This window comes from Balaenoptera ricei, chromosome 11 (genome assembly GCF_028023285.1).
Source record: "Balaenoptera ricei isolate mBalRic1 chromosome 11, mBalRic1.hap2, whole genome shotgun sequence".
Lineage (NCBI taxonomy): Eukaryota > Metazoa > Chordata > Mammalia > Artiodactyla > Balaenopteridae > Balaenoptera > Balaenoptera ricei.
Window position 1 is genome coordinate 20,719,542 of NC_082649.1, and position 15,735 is coordinate 20,735,276.

General features: G+C 43.6%; 2 protein-coding genes and 1 pseudogene across 15 annotated transcripts in view; 1 reads left to right on the forward strand and 2 right to left on the reverse strand.

Moving 5' to 3' along the window:
* LOC132374406 (cytidine monophosphate-N-acetylneuraminic acid hydroxylase) overlaps positions 1-15,735 on the reverse strand; it is a 269,930-nt gene that overhangs the window by 215,931 nt on the left and 38,264 nt on the right. The gene's annotated exons all lie outside the window — the stretch shown is intronic.
* The window catches only part of CARMIL1 (capping protein regulator and myosin 1 linker 1), a 319,730-nt gene that overhangs the window by 50,853 nt on the left and 253,142 nt on the right, over positions 1-15,735 (forward strand). The gene's annotated exons all lie outside the window — the stretch shown is intronic.
* Positions 1,748-6,610, reverse strand: LOC132374223 (small ribosomal subunit protein eS12-like; annotated as a pseudogene).

Sequence of the window (15,735 nt, forward strand, 5' to 3'; positions counted from 1 at the left end):
CCTTTTAGGAACAATGTATAGATATAAACTTTAATATCTGTATCTTCCTCAGACTCAGGAGTCATTTAGAATTACATTTTTAAAATTCTGTTTTCACTAACAGATTTGTAGTGTTGGTACAGTTGCCCTTTAAAAGACAGTGTATAGATTGGATGTAAAAAATATCATGTTTAAATAAACTGTATGCCTGCTCTAGTAAGTGAAGCGCTTCTTTGTAAAGGCAGTCATTGTGCTGGATTATGATGTCATAAAGTTTAAAGAGACAAATGCTTATCATGATTTGTGCCTTTAAAAAAATGTAGAGCTATTCAGATACATCTCTCTACTTCCTTATTATGCATCTCCACTTCTGAGTTAACGAGTGTCTTGCTGTGAGTCAACCATATATCCGTTCAAGATTCAAGTATTGATGGTTCAGCGTCCAGTATTCGCTCCAGTATATTTGCACTCGTTCTCATTTCTCCACAACTATTTAAAACCCAAATAACATTTACGAGCTAAGGGTCTTAATTTCTTTATTTTTTACGTTTCTGTTTATTCATTTGTATTATGGTAACTGGGCACCTTTCTTCTGACCTTGATGATCTCACCTCTATTTTAAGGAAGCTGGAAGGAAACTGAGATCTGGACCACCTCTAAAAAACTGAATGTCAAGTCAGTTGTCCAGTCACACAATGGTATAAGCAGCCAACATCCTCTAAAAGATTCCATGCCCATAATGGCATCATTGACATTTGAACTGCGTGGAGTTGTTCTCTGAAAGGTGCCATACAGAAAACACAAGGGGGGGGGGACGGCGATCGTGGTGGTGATGGGTCAGAGGTTCTTCAAGTGAACTGAATGAGGCCAGCCGCGAATGAGGACAGCCGAGTGAGTGATTCCTTTGTTCCATGGTGAAACAAAATACTCGAAAATGTTCTTGTAACAAAGAGTGTTGTTTGCTCAGAGTGGCCATGATGTAGTGAAGAGTTTTTGAAAACTTTCATTTGGTGACTAATATTTTGACTCAGTAAATATTAAAAAAAAACACTTCTTTAACCACAAGGTCTTCGTGTGTAAAGAAGGTTATTATAGTTATAAATACTCAGTAGTGTTTAACGTGATAGGAGGGTACCCCACTGGCTGTGGCTGTACACTGCTGCGTTCTGTCCCCAGGACTTTTGTCCCCTGGGAGACTATTTTGCATGGGTTGTCAAACCACAGTCCTCATTTTCTTTTCTTTTTTTTTTTTCTCAAACAAAAATATGGTTTTTCCACTGCATCAACAGACTCAAACAGCACCAGATACAGTATAGGGACTCAAAATGTTAAGCCGATGATGATACAAAGAAATTAGAATTAAAAGCAAACTGAATTCATTTTCCCTTCACATGTGTCCTGTAACAGTATAGTAAGACTGGCAAACCAGGGGAGAGAAACTCAGAGCACCCCAGTTGGCAATTTACAAGGGATTCCAATTTTAAGACTTCCATTAGTCCGACCTGGCTCAACGTTTCACTCTCATACCGACAAACCCAACTCGATCCAGGCTTGTTGAAGTACATTAGTTCTCCCTACTGAGATTCTAGAGGGAACAGAATACATGGAAGCACATCTTGTTTCTGTGCCTAATATTTAGGTAAATAAAGGTAAGGCACCCTGACCTTCCCTAATGGGCATGTGCATAAATGCACCTGGACTTCATGTACCTTCTAGTGTCCCACAGCCTAAATCCAATCCAGCTTTAGGATTTTAAGTTATTGGCACCCACGCTTGACTAGCCTCAACCCATTTCTCTAGGTTCTAGGCTGGCCTTGTCATAGTCGTGATAGATGTTCACACCCAAGAAGCCCTGACTGTCAGCAATACCTTACTGTAAGCCTATCTTTACTGGGCTCTTCTACTTGCCAACACTGAAGTTACTTACGGGTTGGGAGAATAGGCTTTCACTTAGAAACCAGGAGACAGATAGCATGCTTCCAGTTATTTTGCAATGAATATTCTTTTGTCCTTCATTAACAGGGACCTTACTTTCCTGCCCCAAGTAAAAAACCAGATATGAGGAACAAGAGCCCAGTTTTTTAGTTTGATCATTTCTTGCGTTTGAAGTACTCCTCGATGACATCCTTGGCCTGAGACTCTTTGCCATAGTCCTTCACCACCACACAGCTGCAGCCCACCACTTCACGGGGTTTTCCCTGCCTGTCAGTCTTCCGGAGGCCTTCCCGTTCCCCTGGTTCCTTGCTGTCATCAGCCTTCCTCAGCACAAAGGGCCTCCACCAACTTGACATAACGTAGGCTCATCACAGTTGGATGCAAGCACACAGAGATGGGCTTGGCGCTTGTCTAAGGCTTTGGCAGCTTCGCGAATTCCACGTGCTACGTCGTCCTGGACGAGGGCGGTCTTCAGCACCTCTTGCAGAGCAGTATTAACGTCCATTACACCTCCAGCAGCAAAGCCTTCCTCCGCCACGGGGCCATGGCTGTGGGTTAAGGGTGGAGCCGAATCTTGAGTGCATCCGAGCCTCCGCCTCTGTGCAACTCCGCAGCCGCAGGGAAGGAGCCACGGTCCTCATTTTCTGTGTGTCTGATGAGAATAGAGGCAGGCATATTCCCTTGATCTTCCTAGTAGTTCTGCCTTTACATATTAGTTTTACACAAAAAAGGTGGTCCTTTTTCTATTTCTTGACTACTTTTATTAGGAGTGTCTATACTTTTGGTAACAGTTTTGCCATTATGTCATTATCTATGAGCAGATATAAATCGCTGCACTTATTTTAAAAGACCAGTTCAGGGCTTCCCTGGTGGCGCAGTGGTTGAGAATCTGCCTGCCAATGCAGGGGACATGGGTTCGAGCCCTGGTCTGGGAGGATCCCACATGCCGCGGAGCAACTAGGCCCGTGAGCCACAATTACTGAGCCTGCGCGTCTGGAGCCTGTGCTCCGCAACAAGAGAGGCCGCGATAGTGAGAGGCCCGCGTGCCGCGATGAAGAGTGGCCTCCGCTTGCCACAACTAGAGAAAGCGCTCACACAGAAACGAAGACCCAACACAGCCAAACATAAATAAATAAATAAATTTGATAAATAAATAAATAAATTTGATAAAATAGGGAGTGATTTAAAAAAAGACCAGAGAATTTTATTCTGAGGAAATCTTTGTATTTAGCACTTTTCCAGTAAGTGAGTGGGCCATTGATTGGGTTTTAACAGCTATTTTGATGAATGAGTTGTTCTGTTATGAAAGGATTTCACACTTAAATCTTACTCCTTGGGCTGTGCTATTTTTGTCTTTTGAAAGTTATTTAAAATGAAAAGAATCAGCACATAAGTTTTATATGCTGAAAGTTAAAGGGTGATCCCATTGTTTCAGAATTTGAGTTTCCACCAGCATTACTCCTCCCATAGAGGGTCCCTAAAGGGTGTAATAGTTTTGATGGAATTTGTATATTCCATGAATGAAAAACAAACTACAGAATTTCCTTTGTGACTTTTTTTTTTCCTATCCAAGTTCCCGTTTGTTCCCCCACCAATATAAAATAAAATGAAACCACCACAACAAACTGATGGGGGTGAAAATGAAGAAGTTGTCCCTGTTATAAATAGAGGCCTACCACCTCCCCCATGCACACACCCACAATCTTTTAAGCTTGGCCTGGGAGGGGAAAATGTTTTCCCCTCCTTAGCTGTTTGAACTCTCTTGGGAAATCATTTGAGTCTGAGTTCTGGCTACTCTTGCTGCCTGGCTGGCTTCTAGCTAGCATATGAAGGTGGAGTTTGGTTTTCCCCCCATCCACCTCCCTCTGCTTCTCACCTCCATCTCCCTCTGCTTCCTTTCACTGGGATTCATGGAGTTTTCCCTGCCAGGAGGTTATTTTCTTAATGTAATATCGGGTCAGGAAACCCTTTACCTTTTATGCAACCTGCCTGCTGCTTTTCTGGGCTTACTTTGATTCCTATCATGGAGTCTGTCCAGTTTTCATTATTCTTCCCTGTGTGGTGGATATTCAGGTAGTAGATATTTCAGATGGTCTTTCTTGAACAGAACAGCAACTCCTAGCAGTGTGGCCATAGACAAATTGGTGGCCTTTGGGACCATGGTGTCCAGTACTGGTAAAGCCACCAAATGGAAGTTTCTGTTCTCTTCAGAGTTGGGTCTGTCTCTGGCTGGGAAGTGGGAGGCCAGATGCAGAGATGCTGATGTTAGTTGGAAGGCAGTAATTAAGGGCATGGAGAGGCTTTGGTGTTTGAGTCCCAGCCCTGTTCTGTGCGACCTTGTGCATGTTACTTACCCTTGTTAAACCTCAGTAATCTCTGCCATTGGGGTTTTTGTAAAGATTAATGAGGTATGGCATGAACACTCTTAGCACAGTCATTTGCTGGCACATGATCAGTAAATGGTGGAGGTGATGGTGACGTTATTAGGAAAGAATTGGCTGGAGACGCTCCCTTCCCACTTTCCAAGATTCCAACATCATGCCCATTTAGGCTGCGTTGTTGTCAGACTCAAGGAAACTGTCAGCTTCATTATTCGTTTGGTTCCTTATTACTTTCCCCTCCTTTTGGTTCATTACTTGTATTTTTAGGATGTTTTCTTTAGCCTTACCACAGTCAGAGACCGCTTTCTAAATAGCATTAAAATGGAAATTTGACTGAGCCTCTGATTCTCTCCCCAACTAACCCAGGTGGGCAGACCTTCCTTGGGAGGGTCATTTGTTTTTCAAGCTCCATAGTGAAGAAGCAGAAGGTTTCTCCTTACTTCTAAAGTCAGCTGCCATTAAAGTCTTCCGTGTTCAATGGGTAGCTTAATGTCTTTTGTAACGATTGCTAGTTTTGAACCAGTGTTTGTGTCACAACATTTTGAGTGTAGAATATTCGTTATCTGACAGATCCTCCACTTGTAGAACTTTACAGATGACTAAGAACAATCCACGAGAATTTATTGCTTTTGGCTGGAGGCCAAGAATATGGGCTTGTTCGTTTATGGTATGATACTTAAAAAGGCCAAAGACCAGAGGTTTAATTCCCAGATAGGCCAATTAGTGTAGCTTTGTTCCACAACTTCAGATTGAACCTCAGACCCCAGCCATCTGTCTTTAACATGCGTGCCGTTGACCACAAGGGGCATTGGTCACATTGATGAAAGACCAGATGGATCCGCCAGAAGACCATGAACCAACCACTCACTAGGAGGAGAGATCCAAACGCCCCCTGCGTACAAGATGGTGAGTCAGTAGACTCAACCTCAAAAATGAATGCTGGAGAAGACTGTCAAGGGAGCTATTGTTTTAAAAAATGTTGAATAAGAATTGCTAAGTGATCATAGGCCAGATGTCAGGAAAGTTAGGAAACTCTCAGATATTTTAATTCTGACTGTGTATTTATAAATGAATCCTTCGTAGAAGATAAGGGGAAGGTACCGGAAGGAAGAAGTATGACAATGTGGCAGCTTCCTGATGAACTTAGATCTTAAAAGGAAGTACACAAAAGATAGAGCCCTGACAGTCAAGGGGAACTGCAGTGATAGTAGCTAATCTTTACATACTTGTGCCAGGCACTAAGTGTTCTTATTTGACCTCACTAGAACTTTATGAGGTTGATGTTATTGTTGTTGCCATTTTACAGATGAGCAAATTGAGGCACTGAGCTTTTAGGTAGTGCTGTAGGTTGCACAGCTAGTTAAGTAGCTGGGTTGTGACTCGAGGCTGTCTGATTCTAGAGAGATGTGAGACTTGCAGAAGATGCTATGGACGATAAAATGTTGTCAAAGAAGTGCTCAGAGCCAGAAGAAAATAAAAGCTGCATCTGAACGGAACTGATGGAGGGTGTGTGTACTGATGGAGCATAACCCTTCAGCTCCTATTATCTTTTTTTTTTTTTTTTTGGTCTATCTTTTATATACATATTTAAAAATCCAGAATGTTAACAACGTGTTGGGGAAGTAATAAGAAAGATCTAGTTTTTCTAAATGAATTTAAGCCTCTTAGCCTAACAGAATACCTTCCCAGGGTTCCGAGGACATTTGGGTTAGAGGTTGTTCATCCATGCCTGCGATCTTTAGGGAACGTGGAGAACAGAAAATAGTGCCTGACAGGTGGAGGGGGGCGCAGGTGTGGAAAAGGTTGCGAAGCTCTTCTTCAAAGGAGCTGGTATCTTCCAATATTTAGAGCTTACTGAGTATCCAGACTTGCTCTGAACGAGTGCATAGTATACAACTAGAGTCAGAGAAAGGACATTAAATGGGACAAAGTTTAATTGTCTGGAGTTAAAGTGGTTTTCTTCATTGGCTGGTGAGTAACCCGCACTTGGAAGAATTCAGGTGTAAGATGGATGAGACTTCGGCACGGGGATGTCTCAGATGCGATATAAACATCAGGAGGTGATGAGACCATTAAGGTTTCCTCTGACCTGTTTCTAAGAGCATGACTTCGTATGTATAAAACTAGGCCAGAGACTTATTTGGATCTTTGGTTTTCCCTCTGTGAAGAGGTTATTTAATCTCATTTCCAGATGAGGAAACTCGGGTTCGGAGAGGATGAGAGTGACTTTCTCATGTCAGCTTTTGGTGACAGGCAGGCTAGACGCTCATCTGGACTGATAACCTTGACTACAGCTGTCATGGATACCGGGCCATCGCGAGAGTCTCTAGACGCAGGGCAGGTTTGGGGGCTGGGCTCACCGGGGTTCAAATCCTAGCTCTGGAACTTACAGTCATCCCTCGGTATCCGCGAGGGGATCGGTTCCGGAACCCCCTGAGGATACCGAAATCCAAGATGCTCACCTTCCTTATATAAAATGGCATAGTATTTGCATATAACCTATGCATATCCTCCTGCATACTTTAAATCATCTCTAGATTACTTATAATACATAATACAATGTGAATGCTGTGTAAATAGTTGCTAGAGTGCAGGAAATTCAAGTTTTGCTTTTTGGAACTTTCTGGAATTTTTTTTTTCAAATATTTTCGATCTGTGGTTGGTTCAATCTGCGGATGTGGAAACCTCGGATCCAAAGGGCCAACTGTACTCTGTAACCTTGATTACTTCTTTGACTGCTCAACGGAAGAAATGGAATTGTTGTGAGGATTAAGTGAAAAGAAAGTGCTGGGCATCTAGTAAGTACTAAGGATATGTCTCTGTTCTTTGTAGTTAGGCTTGAAATCTTTATCTTATTTATTATTACTGATAAGTTTTCCAACATCTCTCAACTCATGCCTAAGAAGTTTCATTTTTTACCTTATTTTTCTCTTTGGATGATGTGAAATTTCAAAAGAGCATTTCTTACAGTTTCTCTATATGTAAAAACTTTATATCTTCTTAGGGCCCTTTGGGTGAAGGATCCAACTACAGGGCCTTTAGCAGTTCTTACCTGCTCTGAAAGTATGTCATTTATTCTTTTTGAAAAAGATGCCCTCTAACTTTCCTCCTCCTCCAGCTATGCATGTGGCTCACTGGTTACTTTGGCAACCGCACTCTAATAATCTTGTCAGGAAATATGATGTAACTATCTGTCTAATCTTATTTTCCAGACATAAAATAAGCACACAGTTTCCTTCTAAGAATCCTTCTAAAGTGTTCAGGGCCTAAGCACTGCTTCTCCTTGTTCCGATGTTTTATAAGATTGTATGTACTTGAAGAATGTACATCATTGGGTGTTTCTTTAACTTAGAATGTCTGTAGCACCCAATGGCCAGTGTGTCACTGTGAAGGCTTATGTGCTTTCATGTTCATTCTCCCGTAGTTGAGGAAATTTGGGGTAGTTTATTTTATTTTTTTGGCCACATGGCTTGTGGGATCTTAGTTCCCTGACCAGGGATAGAACCCGGGCTCTGGCAGTGAAAGCGCCGAGTCCTAACCATTGGACTGCCAGGGACTTCCCTTGGGTAGTTTAAAAAATGCAGAATTTTGGTTTCTAGAGGATTTACATTTATTTTTAGACATAAAGGATCTAAGATAATTGCTGGGATAGTTAGATCAAGTCAGTATTTTCACATTTTTCAGAAGAGGCTAATTTTTTTTTTTAAATTGTGGTACATTTCTTTTTAATTTAATTAATTAATTAATTAATTTTTGGCTGTGTTGGGTCTTCGTTTCTGTGCGAGGGCTTTCTCTAGTTGCGGCAAGCGGGGGCCACTCTTCATCGCGGTGCGCGGGCCTCTCACTATCGCGGCCTCTCCCGCTGCGGAGCACAGGCTCCAGACGCGCAGGCTCAGTAGTTGTGGCTCACGGGCCTAGTTGCTCCGCGGCATGTGGGATCTTCCCAGACCAGGGCTCGAACCCGTGTCCCCTGCATTGGCAGGCAGACTCTCAACCACTGCGCCACCAGGGAAGCCCAGAAGAGGCTAATTTTACGAAACATCTCTCTATCGGCCCATTAGTGAGGAGTAAGTCTGTATCTTCTCAGCAGCCCCCCACCTTCCTCAGCACCCCTAACATCCTCAGTAGGGGTCAAATAGGACTCCCAGTTCTCTGCTCCTGGAAAGACCCTTCCACACTGCCAGCCTCTCCATCACTCTCTGCCTTCAGCATCAGGACCAGTCGCATCACACTTCCTACTCCTGTTTGTGCCAGTCACCGTAGGAAGCCTGGACTCCCAAGGCATCCCTCATCCTTTGTCATGTCCTCATTTGACTCTTTACTTCAGTTTTTAAAATCCTGTCTCTCCCTCTGGAGCCCCCTCCCTGTGCACTCTGTGCCCTCGGGGTCAGTCATCAGCAAATCCCCAACTTCCTGACCTTGTCTGTGGACATCCCCTTCCCCTTCTTGCTTTTATGGAAACCTGGGGCTCCCCTGACAATACTGCTTCTCCTGCAGGCCTCTCAAGTGGCTGCAGGTTTTTAACCTTACCCTTGAACCACGGTTAGGGATGGGGTAGTATCCTCTGTGCTTCCCTGGTAGTCCAGTGGTTAAGAATTAGCCTGCCAATGCAGGGACACGGGTTCGATCCCTGGTCCGGGAAGATCCCACGTGCCGTGGAGCAACTAAGCCCGTGCGCCACAACTACTGAGCCTGTGCTCTAGAGCCCATGAGCCACAACTATTGTGCCCACATGCTGCAACTACTGAAGCCCACGTGCCTAGAGCCTGTGCTCCGCAACAAGAGAAGCCACCGCAATGAGAAGCCCACGCACCGCAACGAAGAGTAGCCTCCGCTCGCCGCAACTAGAGAAAGCTCGCACGCAGCAACGAAGACCCAATGCAGCCAAAAATAATAAATAAATAAATTTATTTTAAAAAAAAAAGGTTTTTTCTACGAGGTTTCTGTGCTGTATCCCCTCCTCCCGAGAGCCTCCTGCTCTGTCTCAGGACTCTCTCTGTGTGGCGCACCGTCCCTTGCCAGGCGTCTGCTCCTCACCCAGTCACTCCCCTCATTCCCTGAAGATCTCGGCTTCTGGTTCACTGTCCCTCGCTCCAACGCAACTCCTGCTAGTTCTCCTGAATTTCACTACTCATGTCGGTAATCCTCCCAACCCCTTCATCCCTCAGCTTCTCAACCTCATCTCCTTCTATGAGTGGTCTCCCACCTTCCTCAGTGACTCCATCCCAGGGTCATGCCCTTGGTCCTGTCATCACCAGTAACCTCTGTGCCTCCATAGCTCTCTCTGGACACCCCACTCTGACCACCACTCCCGTCCTTCTGGCTCGCCTTGTGCGGTACCTCCAACCTCGACAGTCCTTGGACCACCAGGACCTTCAGTTCATTGAATCCGCCACCTCTTCATGGTTCCACCCTCACCCCAAGTCCTGACTTCTCTCCTTTCCCAGCTTGAATTCCCTGATCAACCACTCTCATCACTACTTACATCCTCATCACCCTTGTCCCTCTCACACTGTGTCGTTCTCGCTTGACTAAACCACAATTCCGGTTAAATCCGTCTCTTTCTCTGCACCTACTCTGTACTTGCACCTGGGCAGCCACATGTGCCGGGACAAAACCATACCCCGCTGTATTGATCATCTCACTCTAAGTTAGTGATCACAAGTGCCAGGTGGGCCCTTGATGTCACCTGACAGTCATGTCGTGTTGCCACTGTCTGTTCATTCCTTCCTTCTCTTAGACAACCATCCCATACTTTATACTTGCTTTTCAAACATCCATTGTCTGTACTCTTTGCCACTTCCTTTTTCACTAAAAAAAAAAAAAAATGGAAGCAATCGGAAGAGAACTTCCACATGCTCCCTGCACCACACCTAGCACCTGCCTGTGTCTGTGCCCGAGCCCCCAGCTCCTTGGGCACGACATCCCATTTCCATCTCCAAATACCTTCTCAAGGGCATTGCTCCATAAAATTTCTCCTTTCCCTGCTATATCATCAGTTTTCTCTCTACTGAATTCCCACAGGCATACAAGTTATTATTTTTCCCATCAAATAAAAACATCCTCTCTTGACTCTGATTTCGCTTCCAGCTACTGGCCAATTTCTTCCTCTTGCAGCAGAACATTTGGAAGGAGTCATCTATATTCATCACGTCTAATATTGCTATCCGCCCCCACCCTGCCCCGTTCTATCCGGAACGCATACGCTGGGGTTTTTACCCCTCACTCGGACTCCACTTCCTCTGCTCCTATCAGGTCATCAGTGACGTTTCACTGCTGCGATCCACAGTGGTCCCAGTCTCCTTTTATTTCACCTACAGCAGCATTTGACATGGTCGATTATTCTCCCCCTTGAATACATTCTCCACTTGACTGCCCGGACACACCCCTCCTGGTTTTCCTTGTTCCTCTCTGGCTGGTCTTTCTCAGCCTCGTTTGCTGGTTCCTCATCTCCCCAAACTCTAAATGGAGTGCCTCAGGGCACTTATATCTCTTCTCTATTTAGCTTGCGCTTTAAAACTCATCTGTGCCATGAAGATTGCTACATTTTTATTTGTAGCCCTGATCTCTCCTGTGAACCCCAGGCCCCCTTTATCTGACTCCCTGCTGGTCATCGATACTCAGATGTGTCTAATAGGCATTTCAAACATAACATGTCCTTGGAACCCCTCAAGGGTGCTGAGGTGTCTGTTTCACTGGGTGATCATTTCTAGGGGCTCCTTTCTGGGAAATTGCATCTGGGGGATCGCACAAGGATGTGTGGGCAAAGGAGGGCTTCTGGAGGCAAAGGGAGGGGAAAAAAAAGGCAGGTTGGGGGCAAAATTGCCTTGATAATTGCTTGAATCTTGTCAAAGTTACTACTGCTGAGAAGCGTTAATGTTTTCGGAGGGAGGGCCTGAGAGGGGTGTAGGATGTGGGGATGAGCTTTGGAAAAGGTAAATCAGTGATGAAACCTAGGGCTCATAATGCCTTTTCTGAATGGATCTTGAGGTAATATCCCGTCAGCTTGTTTTTTGATTATATAAGTTCAGGAATACTGGAATAAAAATCAACTGCTTGAAACGTACAGATGTTTTGCTAATATTTTCTAGTCCACCGATACATACAGTGCCATTTCTCCATTGAGTTTGGTGAGTAAAGGGTTCTGGATAACTTGATTATGTGGGTAACTGAGAGTTAACTAGGTTTCAGTATTGCTAGTTACTAGTTATTATTTTGTGTTTTACCTATTCAGCTCTGTTTTTAGCTGTTTAATGAACCTTGGGGAAAAGGCAAAACTTCAAGTTCTTTTGTTCTTTTGGTTTTGAAATGTTTTTAATGTAAATGGTGTGGCTATTACTTAATAATTTGGGGAAGTGTGTTCAGTTAGGGCATTTAGCCAATTAAAACTATTCCCACATGAAAAAAAAAAAAATCAACTGCTTGAATTTAAAACCACAATAAAAGCAAACAAACAATGTAACTGTCCAAAAAGGAAATCCTAATTCTCCTCTTACCTCCAAGCTGCTCCCCTCCCCCACCAACCTGCCCCGCCAGTCTTTCCATCTCAGTGAACAGCATTCCATTCTTCCATTTACTTAGGACAAAACATTTGGAGTCATTCTTGAATTATCTTTCTCTCACACCCCATCAGCAAATCCAAATCCTTCAAAATATATTCAGAATCCATTTCTTATCATCTGACTGCTATCACACTGGGCCAGGCCACCATAATTTTTCAGCTGGATTAATGGAATGTCCTAACCGGCCTCTCTGCTTCCAGCCTGATCCCCTTTAGTCAGTTATTAGATGTGCTCAGATCATGTCAGTCCTCTTTCCATCTCATTCAGAGGAAAAGCCAAAGTCATTCCTGTGACCTATAAGCTACTATGGGACCTAGGCCGCCGTTACTCTCTGACTTCATCTCTTACTTTCCCCTGTTTACTTTCTCCACTTCATCCATCCTGACTGTTTCTGGTAACAGTCTGGGCCTGCTTCCACCTCAGAGCTTTTGCATTTGCTGAAATTCCTTTTCCTTTCCCATCCTGTATCCATGTGGCAAGGCTCCTTCACATCCCTCAGGTCTTTCCTCAAATGTCACTTGTCCAGTGAGGCCTTTCCCGCTTTTCTGACCACCCGTCTTAACTTTCAACACCCCTCCAACACTTTGTCTCCTTTCTTTACTTTATTATTCCTTAGCATTTAGCATCATCTAACAGAGTCTACATTTTATTTATTTATCTCATTCCTTGTCTCTTCTCCCTTCTGCTAGAATATAAGTTCCACAGGACCAGAGGTCTTTGTTCTGCTCACTGCTTATCCCCGAGGCTGAGCGCGTAGGTTGCTTTGTGGTAGAGCCTCATAAATATTTGTTAAACAAGAATGACTATTTCTTGCTCTGGGCATTCTTGTGGCTTAAAGTTATTGTAAATCTGTTTGCCACAAAGCACTAATGAAACTAATTATTTTATTTCATGTTTTCTATTAAGTATATTTACTATATATGTCACATTGATTTAAGACCATAATAATAGGAATGGCAGACAGAATGCAAATTAGAAAAGAGTTCCTACAGCTTTTCCTGCTGGTTGATTTCAGTGCGTCCCATTCATGGTACAGCTTTCTCTATACATTTGGAAATATGTCAGCTTATTTCTGTCCACGTATCCCGCCCTTATTACAAAAGCAAAGAAAGATTGAAAGGAGCTGGTTGGAAACGGGATGATGTAAGTATGTTGTAACCTAACGTGCTGTTTCAAATGCTGGGTGATGTGAATAGACTGTATGTTATTTATGTTAATTACCTCATTTGCCAGAGGGCACTGATCACTGCCTTTTGTTGTGCAGTTTGCATTATTCCATGCCAGAACTTTTCATTTATTACTTCGGTTCTACCTCTCTTGTTTGGGTAATCATGTCTCCAGTCCTCCAGTTGTAAGTTAATTTGTATTCTAAGACCAAAAAGCTATTGAGTATTTGACAACTTTCTCAAGTCAAATTAATCATAATTACCTAAATTCAGCCATTTGCTATCTTAGTAAAAGTCCATTGATTCCATGCCCCACAGGTTATTGCACAGACGCTATAAAGCAAAGGACAGAACCTGTTCTGGTACGTTCTGGTTTCTCTTAGTCTATCCGAGTGAAGATTTAAGGCAATTCATGGTTCTGCTTACTAGCAAGTTTAAAAACACATTTCATTTTAGAAATTAATGTACTATAAAGTTAATACTTTGGGTGGGGTACCGTTCTATGAGTTCTATAAAAAAATTTTTATTTGGAAGTTATTTTAGATTTATGGAAGAGTAGCCAAAGTAGTTCAGAGTTCCCATGTACATTTACCCAGCTTTCCCTAACGTTAACAGCTTACTTAACTGTAGTAAACTTACCAAAGTCAAGAAATTAACAGTGATACAATACTATCAACTACCAACTTCATTTGGATTTTTACCAGTTTTTCCACTAACGTCCTTTAATTCCAGGATCCGATCCAGGATACTGTGTTTCACTTAGTCATTTTTCTCCTAGTCTCCTGCAGTCAACAGCACCTCTTTCAAAGCTTTACATGAGAAAGTGGGTCAAGTTAACACTGCAGGGAAGTTGTAAGAATTACACGTTTAAGGGGCTAGGTGGAACTTTGGAGGTGTCCTGATCCAGGGGCTACAAAGAGGTGGCCCTATGAGCTGAATTCAGCTCATACAATATTGGAATAGGATTTGAATTAGTTGCCAACATTTAATGATTAGGAGGTTTTCCAGAAAAATCTGTATCTTTGCCTTCTTTTTAAGACATTGGTAGCTCCTGCTGCCCCAGGTCTGTTGACTGACTGGGACGATTGTGTGGCTCCAAGATGTGGCTGTCCCTTCTCTATGGGCAAGTGTATTCCACTCACTCCAGATTGTGCCCCTCCCGGTGCTGCCCTGGGCTAAACCAGCCCCTCATCTCACAGGTGAAGATGCCCCAGGAGGCAAGCGTTGCACGTAGCCCACCCTGTCTTGCTTTCTGTGCTCCTCTTGGTCTCAGAGCTGGCAAGGCATGGTTTTGTCTCCCCCAGAGGACAGCAAAGATTATGGCAGGAAGAGGGTGCAGTGTAAATGCTCCGTGAGGTCTAGTCCCACCCTTAGTCCGCATGCAAACTCTGAGTTTGCAAACGAGTTCCCTGAGACGACGTCTGATTTGCAGCCACTTCCTGTTCAGCTGTACACGGTTATCTAAAATATTATGTGAGTTGCTACCATGTAAAAATCAGGTGATGAACCTGAAAATCCAGCTTTGTGACTTCTCTTGAGAAGTCAGGTGACCAAGCAATGCTGGGGCCACATTCCCACCCGCCGTGGTCTCCTGGCCTGGACTCAAGTCTGTGCCCTCAGCTGGGAACTGGCTCATCTGGCCCCTGCATTACATCTGTGGGACCCTGTGCACATTTACAGCGTTAGCCTTAGGTTATTGGGTTGGAAACCAGGGAAGCCCCAGTAGTTTCCTTTTTGTGTTTCTTTTTAAAATTTATTTATTTATTCATTTTTGGCTGCATTGGGTCTTCGTTGCCACCCATGGGCTTTCTCTAGTTGGAGCGAGTGGGGGCTACTCTTCATTGCGGTGTGTGGGCTTTTCATTGCGGTGGCTTCTCTTGTTGCGGAGCATGGGCTCTAGGCACACAGGCTCAATAGTTGTGGCTCGTGGGCTCTAGAGCGCAGGCTCAGTAGTTGTGGCACAAGGGCTTAGTTGCTCTGTGGCATGTGGGATCTTCCCAGAGCAGGGCTCAAGCTCATGTCCCCTGTGTTGGCAGGTGGATTCTTAACCACTGTGCCACCCGGGAAGTCCATCCTTTTTGTGTTTCTTGACATTAGTTATTCTTGACAAGGAGTGATTTCAGTAATTCCTCCAAGTTGTTGAGGACAAAGGGAATTTGGGACAGGGACTTGTGATAGGCTCAGAGCCTAGGTGTGCCGAAAGTCAGCTATCTCGTTTTGTCTTCTGTGTCCTGTCCCCTCTTCCCGGACATGCTGTCAGCTCCCTTTGTGTGACCTAATGTTTAACGATGCATATCAGTGTAAAGTGTTCTGTTCAGGGGCATTTTTGTTAGAACAGCTCAAAGTACTATATTTAAAGAACTAAGTGGAAGCTACAGTGGTGGAATTTCAGGCGGTGTCTGGTTGGTATCCCTGTAATCTCATCCCAGGAACGTATACTTCTATTTATTTATTTATTTGTTTATTTATTTAAATTAAGAATTGTACTTAAAACATTTTTATTTTATAGAACTGTAGTTGATTTACAGTGTTGTGCGAATTCCTGCTGTATAGCAAAATGATTCAGTTATACATATATATACATTCTTTTTCATATTCTTTTCTTTTGCTGGTTTATCACAGCATATTGAATGTAGTTCCCTGTGCTATACAGTATGACCTTGTTGTTTATCCATTCTATATACAATAGTTTGCATCTGCTAATCTCAAACT